We start from the raw sequence: 17,559 nt of genomic DNA on the forward strand, positions 1-17,559 counted from the left end.
AATCTTTTAAACTGACCTTTGTCGATCTGAGATGAAGACAGATTCAGCAACTGCATGGTCTATTTCTCGCTTAAAATGTTTTCAGAAACACGTTTCGTTGAACTATTTTAGTACAATATGAAATCGTATTCTGAACAAGCCGCCATGACAGTCTGCCTTAATTTCCGGGAGAAACCAGACCCACGTGACACATTCGTCCAATCAGCTGCCGGTTTTCATTTTTGGGCAACAATACAGATTAGCGCCGTCTGCCGTTATGGAGATGTATTCACGTCTCGCCACTTCGGTGTGTTCTGAGGTCACTTTTTGGACCAACTCGGGGAGACTGATTAGTCCAACTGCCTTTTCTGCCGAGGGTCTGCAGTCGAAGTGGTATCGATCTTCTGATCCAACGCTTGGTCAGAAAGCAAATAAGCGTATTTCCCATAATGCCAAACAATTCCTTTAATTGAAATAGTTGTTAATGAAGTTTCGGGGGTTTGAGAGGCAGCATCATCATCTGTACCACCCCGGAGCTTTCCAGCTGGGCACAGCACAAAACCTCAACTGTTTTCAGTTTGGGGTTTGTGCTAATCTCCTGCTAAAGTAGGAATTTTGCAGGATTTAGGTTGGCTTTGTAAAGTGTGTGGTCACTCAAACCTGGGGCTTCTGGGGGTCTTTTCTCCAAGACTAAACCTTTCCAACATCCCAGTCCTAACTGCCCACATGCAGCGCCCACATGCAACCACAGGCAAGACACATGGAGAAGAAAAGACTAAAAAGAAACACAATCTTGCCTGTGTTTTACTGGCAATATTTTGTCACGTGGAAATAGGGCAGAAATTCATGAAGCAGCGGATGTACCAACAAATTGGTGCATCACTTAAAGATTAAATTGATGTTTTATGCTTCAGCAATAGATGATGCTTTTACAATAAATCAAGCAAAACTATGTCTCAAACCTCACCCTCACATTAGCAAAAACCATTTAATGCAACATTAACTGAAAGAAAAAAAAAAAAAAAAAACGAAACATAAGTAGATTTCTGCCCCACTATGATAAGTTAAAATATTATGACAAATCGTGGCATCATTTTTGAAAGTCATTACTGTATACATAGACAAACTGGAGTTATGGCCTTGGGAGTTTTGTTGAGTACTTGAGTGTAGGATGCACCCATGCAATTAAAAGTGGTCACATTAGATAAAAAATTGATTCAGAGGTCCCTGGCCTCTTCCAAACCCTCCTTATCTCCAGTGTACAAGCCCAGGTCATGTCCCCTCCGCTGCATTACACATGCACACGGCCCAATGGGAGTGTGGACGCTAGTGCAGGGAAGAATCTGGAGGAATTGGCCACTGCAGTATTGGGTTCATGTAAGTTAGTTAGTTATTTATAATGTTGCTAGCACTTGGAAAAGGGATCCCTCAACTTAAATGTAGTTAAACATGCTTTCCTAAGGAGGTATACACACATTTTTGTGCAAAAGCTTACTTGTTCAGTCACAATGCAGTAATATTCTACAGTCATGTGTGTGTGTGTTTCTGGCTTTAAATCACCTTGAGAGGTGTAACAGCCTTTGACCCACTCTGACATTGGCGCTTATATAACCAGCTTACTAACAGGGAGATGATACATTGAAGCACAAAGCCTTTCTCCTATGTGTTAATGTGCCTCCAAGAGACGGAAGACAAATATTGGAATGTGGGGTCACAAGGCCCCGAATATCCACTAAAGTCTCATGAAAATGAAAATTGTTCAGAGCACTCAAGAACCCGCCTCACGCATCCTTCGCTGTTTTTCCAGTTCTGGCAGTGACCCCCCCCCCCCCACCTCAGCCGAATAGAATTCCAAACTTCAGAGGCAGCTGCTTGATGATCACTGACATTGAGAGAACCCTGCTCAGTGACCCCTGTGACACAGAGCCTTAAATCTCCAAACGAGATGAAGGGGGTGAAAAGAAGAAAAAAAAAAAAAAAAAGGAGGAGCAGTTTATGATATCGCACTTCAGTGAGCACCGGAGAAGAGAAAAATAAGTATCAATTTTACGAGGGGCTCTAAATCAGGACGGGTTTGCAGAGACGACTTTATCGTTCAATCTGGCCGCCTGCTCTGGAGGTGTTAGCGAGGTTAGACAAGCGAGCGATGAGCACGCCTCGGCTCGGCATAACAATAATCATCTAGCTAAACCAGCGGCTCACGACCTGTAAATTGATTAAGGAGAGGATGGTGACAGAAAGATTCTCTGCGAGGTTCTCCGAGGCGTCGCGCGATGAATTTTGCAGGCCTCCATTAGATGGACTGTCTGTCCGAGCGTGCTAAATCCAGAGTGGAGATGATGAGAGGGTGTGAGGGGGTAATGGGAAAACTCTAAACTCATTGGCGGTGTTTATACGAGCTGTCTACCATGAAAAGAAAGGGCCACGGCCCGCTTTGTCCCGAGATTATTAAAAAAATCATCTTCCCCGTCTGTTTCATTACAGAGAATCATTTCTCCCAAATCAGAGCAGATAAATCATTTACAGAAAAACGAGGGAGGGTGTGCGTGTGTTAGTGTGTGTGTGTGTGTGTGCGGAGCACCATTTTGTGGATGTGTTACAAGGCCTGTGTGCGTGTCTGCCTTTGTGTTTGTCCACCTGTGTACATGTTTTGTTGTGTGTTACAACACCCGTGTTTGTGTACGTGTCTGTTTGTGTGACTGTCAACCTGAGAGCTAACAGAAGGAATGAAGAAGCGGATGGTTATTTCTGTATCGGGTGGGGGGGGGGGGTTGCCCGAGGAAGCATGAGTAAGACGCTGAATCAGATTCCCCGTTTAAACATCACAGCAGAATCATGCAACTTTAACTTCTTCCGACCCGTTGACACAAACAAGTTAGACATGACTCCATCCAACATTAATCAGCCCCTCTAGGAAACTCCAGGATGCTGCAAGATTGGACTTTTTTTTATTTTTAATGCAGATATATTGCAGGGTCTTGCAATTTTTGCACATCTTTTACAGCACGAATCATCATTTAAAGAATGATGAAGACCAACATTTTTTAGAAATCAATTAGTTAATTACAATCACCTGATTTTAGCAAACAGTTGCAAAGAAAGACGGATCACATTTATATTTTGGCCAATATTTAACTCACTTAATTGTGACATTTTGGCTGCAAACACAGAAACCCTAATTTTCTGTTTATTATCAATAGTAAGGATATTTGTTAAAAGGTTCAATTAAAAAAGCTGACTGCTTCACTTCCTTAATCCACACATCAACAGTAAAGTTATAAAATATTAACCAATTCTTACGTGAATGCTAAACTGTAGATAAACAGGGTCAAACTATGCAATTGTAACACAAAACCACAAGATGTAATTTTACTTACTACTTAAATAAATACTTAAAATACTCATATTCAGATCCACCACTTGGGTCCAGACTTATCTGCGTGGACGGATTGCAATTAAATTAGATAAAGAGCATTAATTCTAAAGACTTTGGTGATCCCAAATGACCAAATACCTACAAAGCTTACGACAATTGTGGCCGAGTTGGTTCAGTGGGTAGAGCAGGCGCACATAAACATGGGAGGTTTATGCCTCGACGCAGAGGTCCAGGGTTTTGAATCCGACCAGTGAGTATTTCCTGTATGTCTTCCCCCCCTGTCTCCCCTTTCTGACCTAGTTGTCCTATCCAATAAAGGCAGAAAAGCCCCAAAAAAATCTTTAAAAAAAACTTACGACAATTGCATTAACTCAGTTGACATTTCTCTTAGTGCTAATTAGTCATCTTTAGCATGCTAACAGATGGTGACCATGATAAACAATACTTGCTAAGCATCAGCATGTTAGCATTGTCATTGGGATCATGTTAGCATGCTGCAATTAGTATTTGGCTCTACAGTGTATAAACTGTGTAGCAGGCACCTCATACCTCTAACATACTGTCATACAGAATATATAAAGTCACCATTTACACACACACACTTTTTTGCTTCTTTCCATACTACTGGTTTGAAGTCTAATATGCCCCTGAGTGCACTCATCTACTGTATCTTTTTTCACTCTAAAACTCCTTTCACTGCACACACAGTAGCCAATCACTGGTTAGCATCCCCTTGTTAACCTGATTAGCTGCACCTGTAGTACACTGCCTCTGGCCACCATCCAGATCATTATATGAACACACATTGTTCTATTCTTTTTAGCTACGTTTGTGAGCAAAGACGTTAATTAAACACTCATATTCCACTGTCGTCCCCCCTCCCTTTCATTAACTAAATACTCTCCTCCAACACACAGCCCTTCAAAGCCGTGCTAGCTGAAGCCATGGACTAAATTTCAAAACAAAAGCCGTGACATTTTTCATAAACCATCTCCAGAGGCTACCCTGCCCTCAGGCAGTACACTGAATTTCTCTTATTTAATCTTTTACCTACAGACATGTTTTTCTTTGATATCCCGTCCTCCCTACACACCAAAAGACACAGTATTTTGTTTGAAATGAGAAACCCAACAAAATGCATGGCTCTGTTTCTACAGGTTTTTCTTCTTCTCTTTTTTTTATAAATATCCCTGGGGATGTCGTGTTGTACTGTTACAGCGGATTCCTAGTGACATCGAGCCACAGGAGCAAAACAAGCGAGGAGGGTGGCTGAAGGTGAGCGTAGGATAAAGTTCACTCCAAATTCAAGCGTAAATCTATATACCTATCAGTGGGATTTCCAAGATTTTCAATCTTGTTAAAAATGTGATTTTACAAACCCATTGCCAAATAATACATTACAATGTATGCCAGATTTCTTTAAACATCTTAGTGCAGCATAATCCAACTGTTCTATGCCCACAATGCTGTAGTTTTGAGTTATTACACAATGGTTTAAAAAAAATTTGCATTTGACATTTAATGCTGTGGAAAACTAGTCCCTATTAACGTCAAGAGCTTGGGAAATGGCTGCGATGAAACTACAGGGAATAACTCACTTGTACATGTAGGTGATCTTACAACTTGGACTTCAAGTGACATTAGGCCACTTACTGTATACATCAGTGGTGGAAGAAGTAGTGAGATCCTTAGTCTCGCTTGGCCAGACCATCCACACGCTGCAGAGCGGTGGAGGGTCTGGCTAGTCCACACAGCATTCCGGGATGGGTGTTATGCAAGGGGATAAGCTTCGTTTCAGAACTCGAACCTCCTATGGTGCCATTTTGTTGCTACAAAGCCATCACCTCCCGTTAGCATTCCACTGACTAGCATTAATTTTGACTATAACTTTACATCTGAAGCGTTTAAAGACTCTATTTGTCTGCTGACTCCGCGTCTGTCTGCATTTGGGTTCTGTTTATCATTCAAATCTAACAATGGGAGAAAAACATCTTTTGGTTTATTGGCATTTCTTTAAACCAATCACAATTGTCATGGGCGGTGCTAAGCACCTGCTGTAAAATAGTTGTGCGAGAGAAAACTCAGATTGGACAGATAGTCTAGCTAGCTGTCTCAATTTACCCTGCAGAGATCTAAGGAGCAGTCAGCCATAGTCCTCATAAATCCACCTGAATTTAAAATTCCAACACAAAGAAAGCGAAGGAAACGGACATCGGCAAAAAACATGCATCCGGTAGAATTTCCTGCGGCGCCGGAACAAAACTGCAGAGACGACGTGTCTCACTCCGAGTGTGTGTGTCAGAGTTGAGCCCGGCTCTCTGTGAAACATGCACAGAGGACAGAGAAGCTCACGCTTACGTGTTCTCAGGTTCAGAAATTTACCAACGTAATTCTACACTTGTGTAATGATATCGCAAGACACTCTTCACCTCGGCGAGAACTATCGTCACGTTTTAATAACGCAAGAGATCTCGTCAAACCTCTACTAGCCAGGTACGTTAACTAACATTTCCTCATTATATTAATAGAAAATGTAATCCATGCAGCACTATATTTCACCCCAAACCTTATAAGCTCTCGCTAATTAGTTGTATGTCAAACATAAGTGAGATCTAATGAACGTGTTTCCTTCCTCATCAAACATTTGTAAACCACATTTATTTATTTTTGACATTTTGAAACCTGTATTGATTACATCCATGTTTATGCTCTAGAAGGCTTTTTCTTCCTTGCCTTTTCTGGCTCATATCTAGGATTCTTTATTCGGAGTGTCTATTTGCACCCCCGGTATGAATAGCCTCGGCCACACAGCTAAGCTATTCACACCCTGTGACGTGACAACAAAAACACGTTGCTTCCATGCACCGAAATTATGGCGGACGTTCATCTTCCATGATAGCAGAAACTGGCATATTAGGGAAGTTTTGTCTCTAAAGTTTATAACAATTGAATTTCTAGCGGAAAATGGATACTACAGTTGCGCTGTCTTCAGTGAAAGCATACAACCATTAGTTTGTTAGTTAGTACCTATTTTTTTTTATACATTATGGTTACCTAGCAACCGGGGCTTGAAGACACCAAGTCGTAAACAGTTGCACAACTTTCTTTAAGAACCGCTAGGTGAGTGGTTAGAACACTGAGCTTTGGTCTGGGAGTCTGGAGTTTGATTCCCCGGTGAGGTAATCTTGTTTTTTTAATTTTGGATCGGATAACTTGCATGCCATTGCGCAAGTCAGGGCCCGCGAACGCGAAATTCTTTTTGCAGGGTGGTAGGGGAAGACTCATGAATATTCATTAGGGGACTCCTCCCTGAATGGCTAGTACTCGTTGCCTGCTCTGGTTGGGTTGGTTAGGTTAAGGCAAGAGGAGTGGGATTGGTTATGGTTAGGGTAAGAATGTCAGGGTGAGCCAATTAGTGATGAGTTCCCTAATGAATATTCATGAATCTTTCCCTACCACCCTGTAAAAAAAATATATATATCGCGGCACACGCAAGTGTATGTATTAGCGTCTCTCTGTGTGCAAAATACTGGACACTGCAACAATAATATTCCAAAAAGGTGTAATACATGAGTAGTATGGATAACTGTGTGTAAATATATGCCAAGGTTCTGTAAATGCACAGCGGCGCAAATAGCATACATTGATATTTGTACTAGACGGGGTATTAATAGAACACATTGCTGTGTGCACCGGTGGGGTACGAATAGCATTCCTTTCTAATTGCGCCAGGGTATGAATAGCATACACTGCTAATTGTACCAGGGGTGCAAATAGCCTCACCCTTCTTTGTTACTGTCTCTAGATCAGCAGGAAAGCATGAAACCAACAGCATTATGTGCATTGCACCGCCCGCATGTTGGTATGTGTGCATCTTTGTGTGCATGCACAGAACAAACAAAATGGGGACCCAATCATAAAAACACTGCTCCACAACGCTAGTGGTCAAAAACTCTGCAAAGCTGAACTTTAACATTACTGTGGTCCTATCTCTAGATTGAAATGCACCATATAAACATAGTACCAAGGACAGAACCAGTGTTGTAGTCAAGTTACCAATTTTAAAGTCAAGTCTCAAGTCCCAAGTGTTCGAGTCCGAGTCACCAAAGAACAGTCCGAGTCAAGTCACAGGTCTAGAGAATAGCGACCTGAGTCGGACTCTAGTCCGAGTCTAGGACTTGAGTACTCCGTTACTGCCTTTTACACATAATAGTCATAAACTTCATCCAGAGTCCTATTTCATGAATGCTCAAGTCTGATTTCATAAATCCAAGTCCAAGTCCAAGTCATCAGTGAGCGAGTCCAAGTTGAGTCACGAGTCCAGAGAATAGCGATTAGTCCCAAGTCCAGGACTTAAGTACTCCGGCAATGGACACGGCATCATTTAAGCAAATTGTCCAAAACCAGCCAAATTCTCACTTGAGTGTGCATCCTTTTCTTTTGCACTTAAATTTTATTTAATTTCCTTAACTTCTCACTCGTTGACACCCTATTCTTCCTTACAGAGCTTAGAATCTATTATCCAATTAAGCTGCACTACTGCTTGTCATCTATTTTTCTTCTTTCTTCCTTTGAGGTGTAATTGTTGTGTTAATCTCACCTGCACAGAATTTTTCTTTTCATGCATTAATCATTTTTATGTGTAGAAAAACACACACACATACATACACACACACACACACACACACACACACACACACACACACACACACACACACACACACACACACACACACACACACACACACACACACACACACACACACACACACACACACACACACACACACACAGCAGATGCTGTCTGTCACACAACATTAACATAAATATACAAACAAACAAGTAACTAGCCTTGCACATGCCCCTATTTCCACCCTTTCACACAACCTGGACCACTGAAAGTAGAGAAAACCAAAGCGATTCAGAGCAGCCGGGCATCTTCTCCACTTAAGGACTGTATTAACCTTTCCACAGATGTCAGAATATTATAGGTGGTACTGTGTGCCGCACACTGGCATTTGTCTTGGATAAAGTGCAGGGGTCCTCCTGCTAAATACCACCAGTAATGAAGCAGCTCTCTGTCTGTGCCTGTGCTTTTCTCCAATCTGCAATTTATGTCCCTCCCCCCTAGAGTATATGCATGAAAGAGTGTGTGTGTGTGTGTGTGTGTGTGTGTGTGTGTGTGTGTGTGTGCGTGCGTGCGTGCGTGTGCCTTGTGCATGTGTGTGAAGACAGTTGTCTTAATCGTTGTCTTAATAGGATGCATATTTTAACGTGGGTCATCAAAGTGAGTTTATATATACTGCAGGTGACTTCTGAAAAGTTAAGTTATGTGTTGGAATTTGTGTCTTCACTTAACATTTCTTAATTGCTTGATCAGTTACAGTATTAGTTCAAACTTGATTTATTTTTGATTCCCCATTTTACTTACTTAAAAGTTCACTCCCTGGAGAAAATCTTCACTCTAGCTAGTTGTATCTAGATCAAAGAATACTCCCCACCAGCTGGCCAAAGAAGTGCATAAGACACATTGCAGAGGGCTATGTCTAAATCCACAACTCTGACATTTGCCTTTTTGAGTGAAATGCCTCCACAACTATTACATGGATTGCCATGAAATTTAGTTCAGACATTCATGGTCCCATCAGAATGAGTTGTAATAAATGTGTTTAACCCTGACTTTTCATTTGCTCAAACACCAAATACCTACAAAACTAATGACATTCCCATCAGCTTCAGCTTTACTTTGTGCTCATTGCTAATTAGCAAATGCTAGCATGATAAGACGTTAAACTAATTTGGTGAACATGGCAAACATTTTACCTGCTAAAATGTTAGCATTGTCATTAGAGCATGTTGCTGTTACCTAGCCTGACAAGCCAGACCCACATCAAGATGTTTGGTGTGGGAACACACCGTTGGCAGGGCTAAATCCGAGGTGTGGGATAAACTGTTGTCTTTCAAATTCCCCCTGCACGCAACAAGATAGCAACGCTAGTTGATGGATTCAACTTTTGCCGTATCCGGTCAGCAAAACTCAGAACACATCTTCCGTTTTTAAGAATGACTTCAGTGCCATTCTTTGTTCTTTTCTCAAAGAAAAGCTGAACTCCAAGTCTTCCAGAGTCGCAGCCAAAGCCAATTCGACGCTAGGGTGCGTTGAGATTCCTAGGCTAGCCGTGACCATTTAGTTAACAGAAAACGGGAAAATAAAGTTAATTTAAGAACTTTGTAATGCAACCATTTAGTATTTAAGGCAAGTATCTTAGTCTAAAATCTAACTTTCCACAGCAAAGTCAATAATATTGCCTGACATATCAATTCTTTCATCAGATTCAAACACACCACAGAGGTCACTACTATGTTCTAGAACCTCTTCACTACTTTCTATCTGCATGCGCCTCTGCTTTGAGCTCCGTTTTATCTGCAACGCTCTATCCATACCAACTGATTTTTCAAGGGGGTGAATTGATTTGGCTCTCAGCCCTCAACTCACCGGATATCCCTGGATCATTATCGATTCTTCAAAGCTCTGAATCAAGAATGCGTAGTCTCTGAAGCCAGTTTGCTCCAGCTGGTTGGGCGGATGACTGATTGAGAAAGACAGAGACAAGTTATCCATAAAATCCTCATTAGGATGAAGTAAAGACTATAGCACATTGTGTTGATGTATCCCAACATAACAGTGAGTTTCCAAAAAAGCCAACATGCAAGACACAGGTCAGAAAAAAATAGAATTACAATAAGGCCTTAACTTCCTGTAGGAGGATTAACATAGTAAAATAATAACTTTAGGAGAGATGTTGAGACTAACTGATCCTTTGAACTTACTTCAATACAATCTGTTCTCTCCTGCGCTGCCTTCACCACTCAGCCGTAGTAATAGTAGTAGATGCTTGTGATGTACGTATACTAAATGCATTTTTTATGATTCTAGCTGTGTCAGGCATGCAGGAGGTTGGAAGGTTTGAGCACAAAATCAAAGACATGTATGATCAAAATGGTGATTGTATATGTGTATTTACACAGCTTCATATAAAACAGAAACAAATAAAACATTTAACATAGATTAGAACTTGTAATAGTCAGAAAAACCTTTTCTGGGGAAGAAGACAATTTAAAACCTATTGAGGGCATTGCATTATATGGATAGGACGTTATATGTGACATTATATGGATAAATGTTGACTCACATGTTTGTGACCAGTACCCCGAGGACCCACTAGAGAACAGTAAGACTATCTGGTGAAGGTCTTTTCATTATCAACGCTGTCTTCTTGCTGTCCTGCTCCCTGGTTGCAAAGCTCTATCGACCAGCCAGAGCAGAGGAGAGGACCCTGTGGGCCTGACCACACACCGCATACACACTAAATAGGCCAATGCCGCTTCATACGAGGAGGATATGCCCCAGAAATACTCCAGGAAAGCACAACATATTGTTCACTATTACACTATGGTGTCATGAGATTTCAAAAAGTTCAGAAGGCATGACCCAAGCTAGAAATGTAGTGATGAAATAGTGAAGAACCTTGAATTAAAATGTGCCCTAAAATGGCAAACTTACTAACTAACCTTACAAACAGCATACTGTGCAGTGAGGATCATAAATAAATAGCCTAATAATAACCTATGCTTCATCCGCAAGATTTTCATGTAAGCAAATGCAAGCTACTCTTGTTAGAGTATGTGCAGTGTCTTTATATTTTGTGTAGGCCTTTCCCTGGAAATATCCTCCAGAGCACAAGTGATTCACTCTATGTTTCAGGCAGCAGAAACAGCAGTTTTGGAAGCCCCAAGAATAGAACTAGAAACAAACAGAAGGTGAACTGGAACCATAGCTCAACAGACAATGATTAAAGTGCTATCTGCAGCAATTTTAACATGGTATTTAACAAGTTCATAAACTACCTTGACATTTTATTTTACTGAAATTCAATACCAGAGGCTACTGCTGATGTTTTCCTTGCATCAGTTATGAATTTAATCTAGATCATTATGTCCTAAATCTGTATTACAAAGAATTTAATATTTCGGCTTAATATGTCTGTTCAGGAATGTGCGGGCAAAAGACTGTAAAATAACAAAAAAACGATAGTGCTGTAAAATGACAGCTAAACGAAACCTTGTAACAGTAAACTCATTGGAACCAAACACATATTAACACCATTTTATAATGATCCCACTTTATAATAAGCTAAACAGCATTGCCAATGACCAAACTCCAATCACAAGAAATTAAATTTGCACCAATTGGGCAAAACATTGCAACACAAGACCATTACTACGAAGACTCAAGAAAGCAATTTCTGCCGCGATCACAGCATTTAACAACCGCAGTGTGCTGCAACAAGAGCAATATTCATCCAACTAATCTACTCTCGACAAGACACACTTTGTGTAAGTGACAAGAACTCCTGCATGATTTAGGTGTGCAATAAGATAAGAGTAAAAGGGAACAGCATTGTGCAATAGGACTGGGTTTAAAAATAAAAATCGACCTGTGTGTATCATATGAAACTGAAATGCCTAAGGAATCCATTGGTACCAACTACGTATGTCATGCTAGCTTGTCGGGAAAGTCGCTAAATAACGCTGAAAAGATAGGCTATGTAATGGCGAGTGGAAAAACTGACATGGCCATTTTAAAAGGGGTCCCTTAGACTCTCCCCTTAATACAGTACAGTATATCTGAATGAAATGTAGTCTATATCCATGACGTTCCACTTCCAGGATTGCTCCGGTGCCGCAGGAAATTCCACCGGATGCATGTCATGTTGCAGATGTCCATTTCCTTCGCTTTCTTTGTGTTGGAATTTTAAACTCCGGTGGATTCATGAGGACTGTGGTTAACTGCTCCTCAGATCTCTGCAGGGTAAATCCACACAGCTAGCTAGACTATCTGTCCAATCAGAGTTTTCTCTCACACGTACACGTTCCACCAGAGGCTATTTTGCAGCGGCTCCGTGTGGAACTTAGTGCAAGAAAAAAGAAATGCCAAATGTCACTCAAAACTCCCTGACTGTAGAGTCTGTAGAGCTTGTGTTGACTGCTGTAGTGTGTTTATGTTAAATAACTACTGGTTTGGGGTCAATTCTTAATATAAAGATTAATAATTTTAATAATGCTCCAGGTCAGAGGGAACTTTGTACAATGTAGAATCTCTTTCATGCCCAAGCAAATATGGCTTTGAAACAGAAATATCCCTAATCGACTTGTTATTGAATCTAATCTCTGAATTGAATAGAATAGGGATCTTGTGAATCAGAATCAAACTGATTCAGGAAATCAGGGACTATACCCAGTCCTATTGTACAATTAGTGATTGCACTTCATACATCGCTGGCTTCCTCCAATATACAATTCATATAAGAAATAATGAGACACATTGAGTAGACAGTAGAGCAAGAGAGAACATCCTCCTTCAGTCTCTAACATCTTTAAATTAAATACTGCAGGATGATGTTATATTACAGTGCAGTCAGAGTATTTAAGGTAGAAAAATGTGGCAGATGCAAGAGTTCACTACCCAGGCAGCAGAAACTGTCAGTTCAGGAATACAGTAAGCATTACGAGGCCACAGTCTGAGCCCAGGCTCTGATGGCCAAAACGCACTCCACTCTTATCCTCCCGGCTTCTCTGGAGGTGAAAGTTTGGCAGTTCAGTCAGTAAGAGCTGCACAGGCAATCCTCATCTGTATTTGTTAGCAAAAACATTGTTATTTACCACCATATAGTGTAGTTCCCCAACAACTCAAAAAATCCGCCTTGATCCTCACATTACACCTTAAAAAAAAAAAAAAAAATCAGATATGAAACGCCTGTCCAATTAATTTCCTCAAGCACCTTGATGTTGACAAAACACTGACTTTCCTGTGAGTGAATGATCTCTCCGACCAATAAGTTAAAGGGAAACTTCACCGAGTAGCATTAAGCTTTGTATCAGTAGAACCCCGGTAGTATTTTTGAATGACCATGCTTCCCTCCCTCATGTCCCCCTGAGAGGGGAGATCTCTGTATTGAGGGTCTGGAAAAAAACCTCAGATGACGCAAAATGACAATTTTTGCGTCATCTGAGGCTTTTTTGCCCAGAGGCAAAAGACTACAGCCTTTATTCATTGTGTATTAGGAGACACTTCCGCATAGTCCAAAGGGGGTTGGACTGTCGGCTTTTTCCGGAGATTGCCGAGGAAAAAACGAGTGTCAGCCATCTTGAATCGTCGCTTAGCTTCTCAGCAGGAGCAGAAACTGTTCATCCCGACGGAAATTTTGGGACGCAAGCTTTTATTTTGAAAAGTAGACGGGACGGCATGATATGGGACGCTCCAGGCTGCAGCCATACAGTCTTGGAAATTTTAGAACAACAATTATGTGCATTCAAACTACCACACGTGTACCACCGGGATACATTGGAGCACATCGGAGAATATGCAGGACGCTTTATTACGGACGGAATACTCAACACACTACGCGAGCTTTGCCTGCATGGAGACCAGCGGTGGTGCTCGATTCCTGTGGCCGGTAAACAAGTAGCGTTGAACAAGTGTGCCGGTGGAAAGCTAACGCTAGCCAGCCATCTGTTCACCAATCGTGCTTGCAAGTGTCCGCTCATTAAACAAACTGGACTACATCCAACTTCAACAAAACTCCCAACGCAAGTTCAGAGACTGCTGTGCTGTGTTTTCGTTGTGGAAATATTGCTGTGGACATTCCAGCCTGGTGCTATGTCACCGGGTAAGACTACTAGTGGAGGTGGGCTGTGTTACCCCGGACTGCCTGTTGCAGAAATGGGGTGATTTGTATCCAACTAACTGCTAACTGCTGGTGGAGTTTGTGACTGTAAAATGCCGACAATTCTAGCTACATCCCACGCAAATGTACGGCTGTGTTTATAATCAATGTTTATACCACAACCCACCAAGAGCTAATGCTAGTAGCTATGTGTTAGCCTTCTTTTATTACATGGCTTGGTTGAATTCTAATGTAGAATGCAGTCTGTTCTTGACAACCAGAGGTGTCAATTCCAGGTCCAGAAAGTAAAAGTCCTGCCATGTGTTTATTCCACCAATGAACTCAGCCAGCTGATTTCACTACTAATTAGTGAAATCAGCTGCTAATTAGTAAAATCAGCTGGCTGAGTTCATTGGTGGAATAAACACATGGCAGGACTTTTACTTTCTGGACCTGGAATTGACACCTGTGTTGACAACAGACCGCTGCTAAGGATAACACACCGTTGCCATGCATAGCAGAGCGTTGCCATGGACAAAGTTCGGTTCACTCTGGAGCTATCAATCAATCCGCTGAAAGAAGTCTGGATAATGTATCAGCTGTGGCCAAAAAAAGGATGTTTTAAATGTGTAACACCACTTGAGCCACGGTGAAATGTTTTTTCGTGTATATGGTTGAAATGACAATAAAACACACCTGTTGAGTTGATCGTCTGTCTTTAAAGGGCAGGCGTGGCTTGGAGTGGCCTTCATACAGCAGCAAAACAAGTGCATTCTGGGATTTGGTGTCTTTCATCCATATGAGCCAAAAACACATTTTCTGTCTTATCTTGGCCTAGAAGGCACCAATTTTAATTTTTTTCTTCCCATTTCTACTACATAAGTGACCCAATTTAAAGATATATTCAGCTTTCCAGCGGTGAAATTTCCCTTTAACCCTGCCCACCACACACCAAATTTTAATAGCCTACATGTTGTGGGAATGAGAGCAATCTGGGAGGAAAAGACTCACCAGCTAGAATGCAGTGAAATCTTGACAGGGAAGTACATGAATAGCATCCTCTCTCCAGTCTTTCAGCAGCTTCTATCAAGGTGAGAAAGGCAACTATCTCAGCAGCACCAGTTGAGCAGCACTCAGGCCAGCAGCACAACACTGCTGTCACACGGGACAGCTCGCAGCCGGGAATGCCTGGAACTGCATTTAGCATGGTGCGCTGAAATTGTGCTCAGACAAACCAATATTAGGGAGGAAAAAAAAACACTAGAAAAAGTAGTTGATTTTCCCCGCAACTGCAAGGCTGTCCATTATTCCTATCCTGTGGTAATAAATGGGAAGCCAGCTGGCTGGAGACCTCAACAATAAACAAACACAACATTGTCTGGCTTGAACAAACAACCTGCAGTTTCCCCAGAGCCAACCTTTCGTCCCAAGCGATGATGAATATTCTCAGTCTACAGCATGCAGTCATATTTTTCTGTTGGCTGCGGCGGGGTTTTGGGCTGCAGGGTCGGATATTGATAAAGCTGGAACAGGATTTTCGGCACTGTATAATGTGGCTATCGCTCAGAGGTGCGTGAGGAATGCTCGGTGCTGCCGCTGTGGATATAGATATCCAACCTCCGGCTTTGACACACAGGGTGACTGAGGTTTATGTTTAAACAGCGAAACGATAGAGTGTGTGTGTGTGTGTGTGTGTGTGTGTGTGTGTGTGTGTGTGTGTGTGTGTAGGTAATCACTAAAGACCTCTCCTGTACTGTATGGCCATCCACAATTAGACACAAAAACAATGACAAAGAGACCAACTCACACTGTTCTATCTGAGCTATTTACCTATTTAATCCCAGTGTGTGTGCTGCACTCCACTTCAACCGGCAGTAATGAGCTGTGGCTGGAACCTGCTGCGTGTGTGTGTGCGTGTCTAAATGCATCCTGCGGTGAGGTCTATAGTCTAAACCCTGTTGAGTCACCCAGCACAGCTCAGCATAGCGGCACCATACTGTGGTACCTCTCTGTGGTATGTGTTAGTATAGTAAAAGGCCCACTTTTTAGCACTCCTCCTGTGCCTCATTGAGTCCATAAAAAGCATATACAAACACACAGATGCACAAACACAAACACACACACACACACACACACACACACACACACACACACACACGCAATGTTCTGCTTTTATTATTTCAGGAGCACAGGGCTACCCATACTGCTGAAAGAACATTGCTTTCGCTGCTAGAGATTAGTAGCAATAAATAAATATAATTACAGTATAAAGCAACAGTTTCACCCAATACACAAGCTAAAGTACTGCAGGGCCTATGCTCTGTGTTAGTGCTTCTTTCATTATTAAGTCTCTAAATATAAATGATGCAGTCAACAGGTTTAAAACTGAATAATGCTACACATATACATATATTTAATTGGTCGGATCATATGGGTCAAGTTCTACGTGGACATGTACTGTAGTGCGGCAGTAGTTAAATGTTGAGGACCGGTGCAGTGCAGCAAATGTTATCAATACAGTGCTCTGAAATACCAGCAGTAAGCTGCCAACCTCTACAAAGTCTTTTGGGAGCTAATTGTTTTGCAGGGAAACTTGTTGTTCATCCGCTAACATTAATCCTTTATCAGAAAACAATGAGTGTGGATTCAGAAATTCTCTGTGTGGACCTGTGTATCGGCAGGAAAAGACAGAAGCGATAATGGTTCCACAAAATCCTTGAAAGCGGGAAAGTTCAAGGTGAATACCATGAGCTCTTTCAAGTGTGGAAGAAGAGTGGAATTACAGTAGGTTCACCTGGGACTTCATACGTATATACAGTCATTGGTCTGAAGGCCAGCAAGCCAAGATAGGAGCTTACAAACTATTAACACTATGCAGCCCATACACCCCAACACTTTAACAATGCAGTGTTTGAACCAGGATTGTCTGAGAGGGGAGGGGGGGGTGGATTACAATAAATTGATAATTCAACAAACAACGATGAAACAACAACATAACCACAACTAAAACGTCATGTATGCAGCAAGTAACAAACCATAAAGTTATCAAACTTACAGATTAGTTCATGCATGAGGTCTGCCTGCTTCTTTGTTATTTGCCACAGGTGAGCTGGCTTCCTGTATAGATTCAGGGCTCCACCCACACAGGAAGCAGTTCAGACTATACAGGAAGGTTAATGTTGGAGGTTTTTTAGTTTATGGGACAATATTTAATAGTGTGAAAACTGTACACGTGTTAAGGGCTTCAAAAAAAACCTTAAAATGACATGAGAAATAAAATTAGACACACTTTGATTAAGATTACACTCAATAAATTATATGGATGAAAAATAGGGCAATAAACAAAGTACGCCCTTTGTTTCACTATGGCTTTCGTTTACTGGGATAAGAGTTCATGAAATATATGTTGATGCAGCTTATAAAATCAAACATGGTACTGTAGAGGCTCTTGTGAGGTGGTATTAAGTCACGGCAGTG

General features: G+C 41.5%; 1 long non-coding RNA gene across 1 annotated transcript in view; it reads right to left on the reverse strand.

The window, feature by feature from the left end:
• LOC114549811 (uncharacterized) overlaps nucleotides 1-17,163 on the reverse strand; it is a 76,941-nt gene extending 59,778 nt beyond the window's left edge. Inside the window, exon 1 of the long non-coding RNA XR_003691580.1 lies at nucleotides 17,138-17,163. This is a non-coding gene — a long non-coding RNA (uncharacterized LOC114549811). The remainder of the gene's footprint in view (nucleotides 1-17,137) is intronic.
• Nucleotides 17,164-17,559: the final 396 nt, after the last annotated feature.

This window comes from Perca flavescens, chromosome 23 (assembly GCF_004354835.1).
Source record: "Perca flavescens isolate YP-PL-M2 chromosome 23, PFLA_1.0, whole genome shotgun sequence".
NCBI lineage: Eukaryota > Metazoa > Chordata > Actinopteri > Perciformes > Percidae > Perca > Perca flavescens.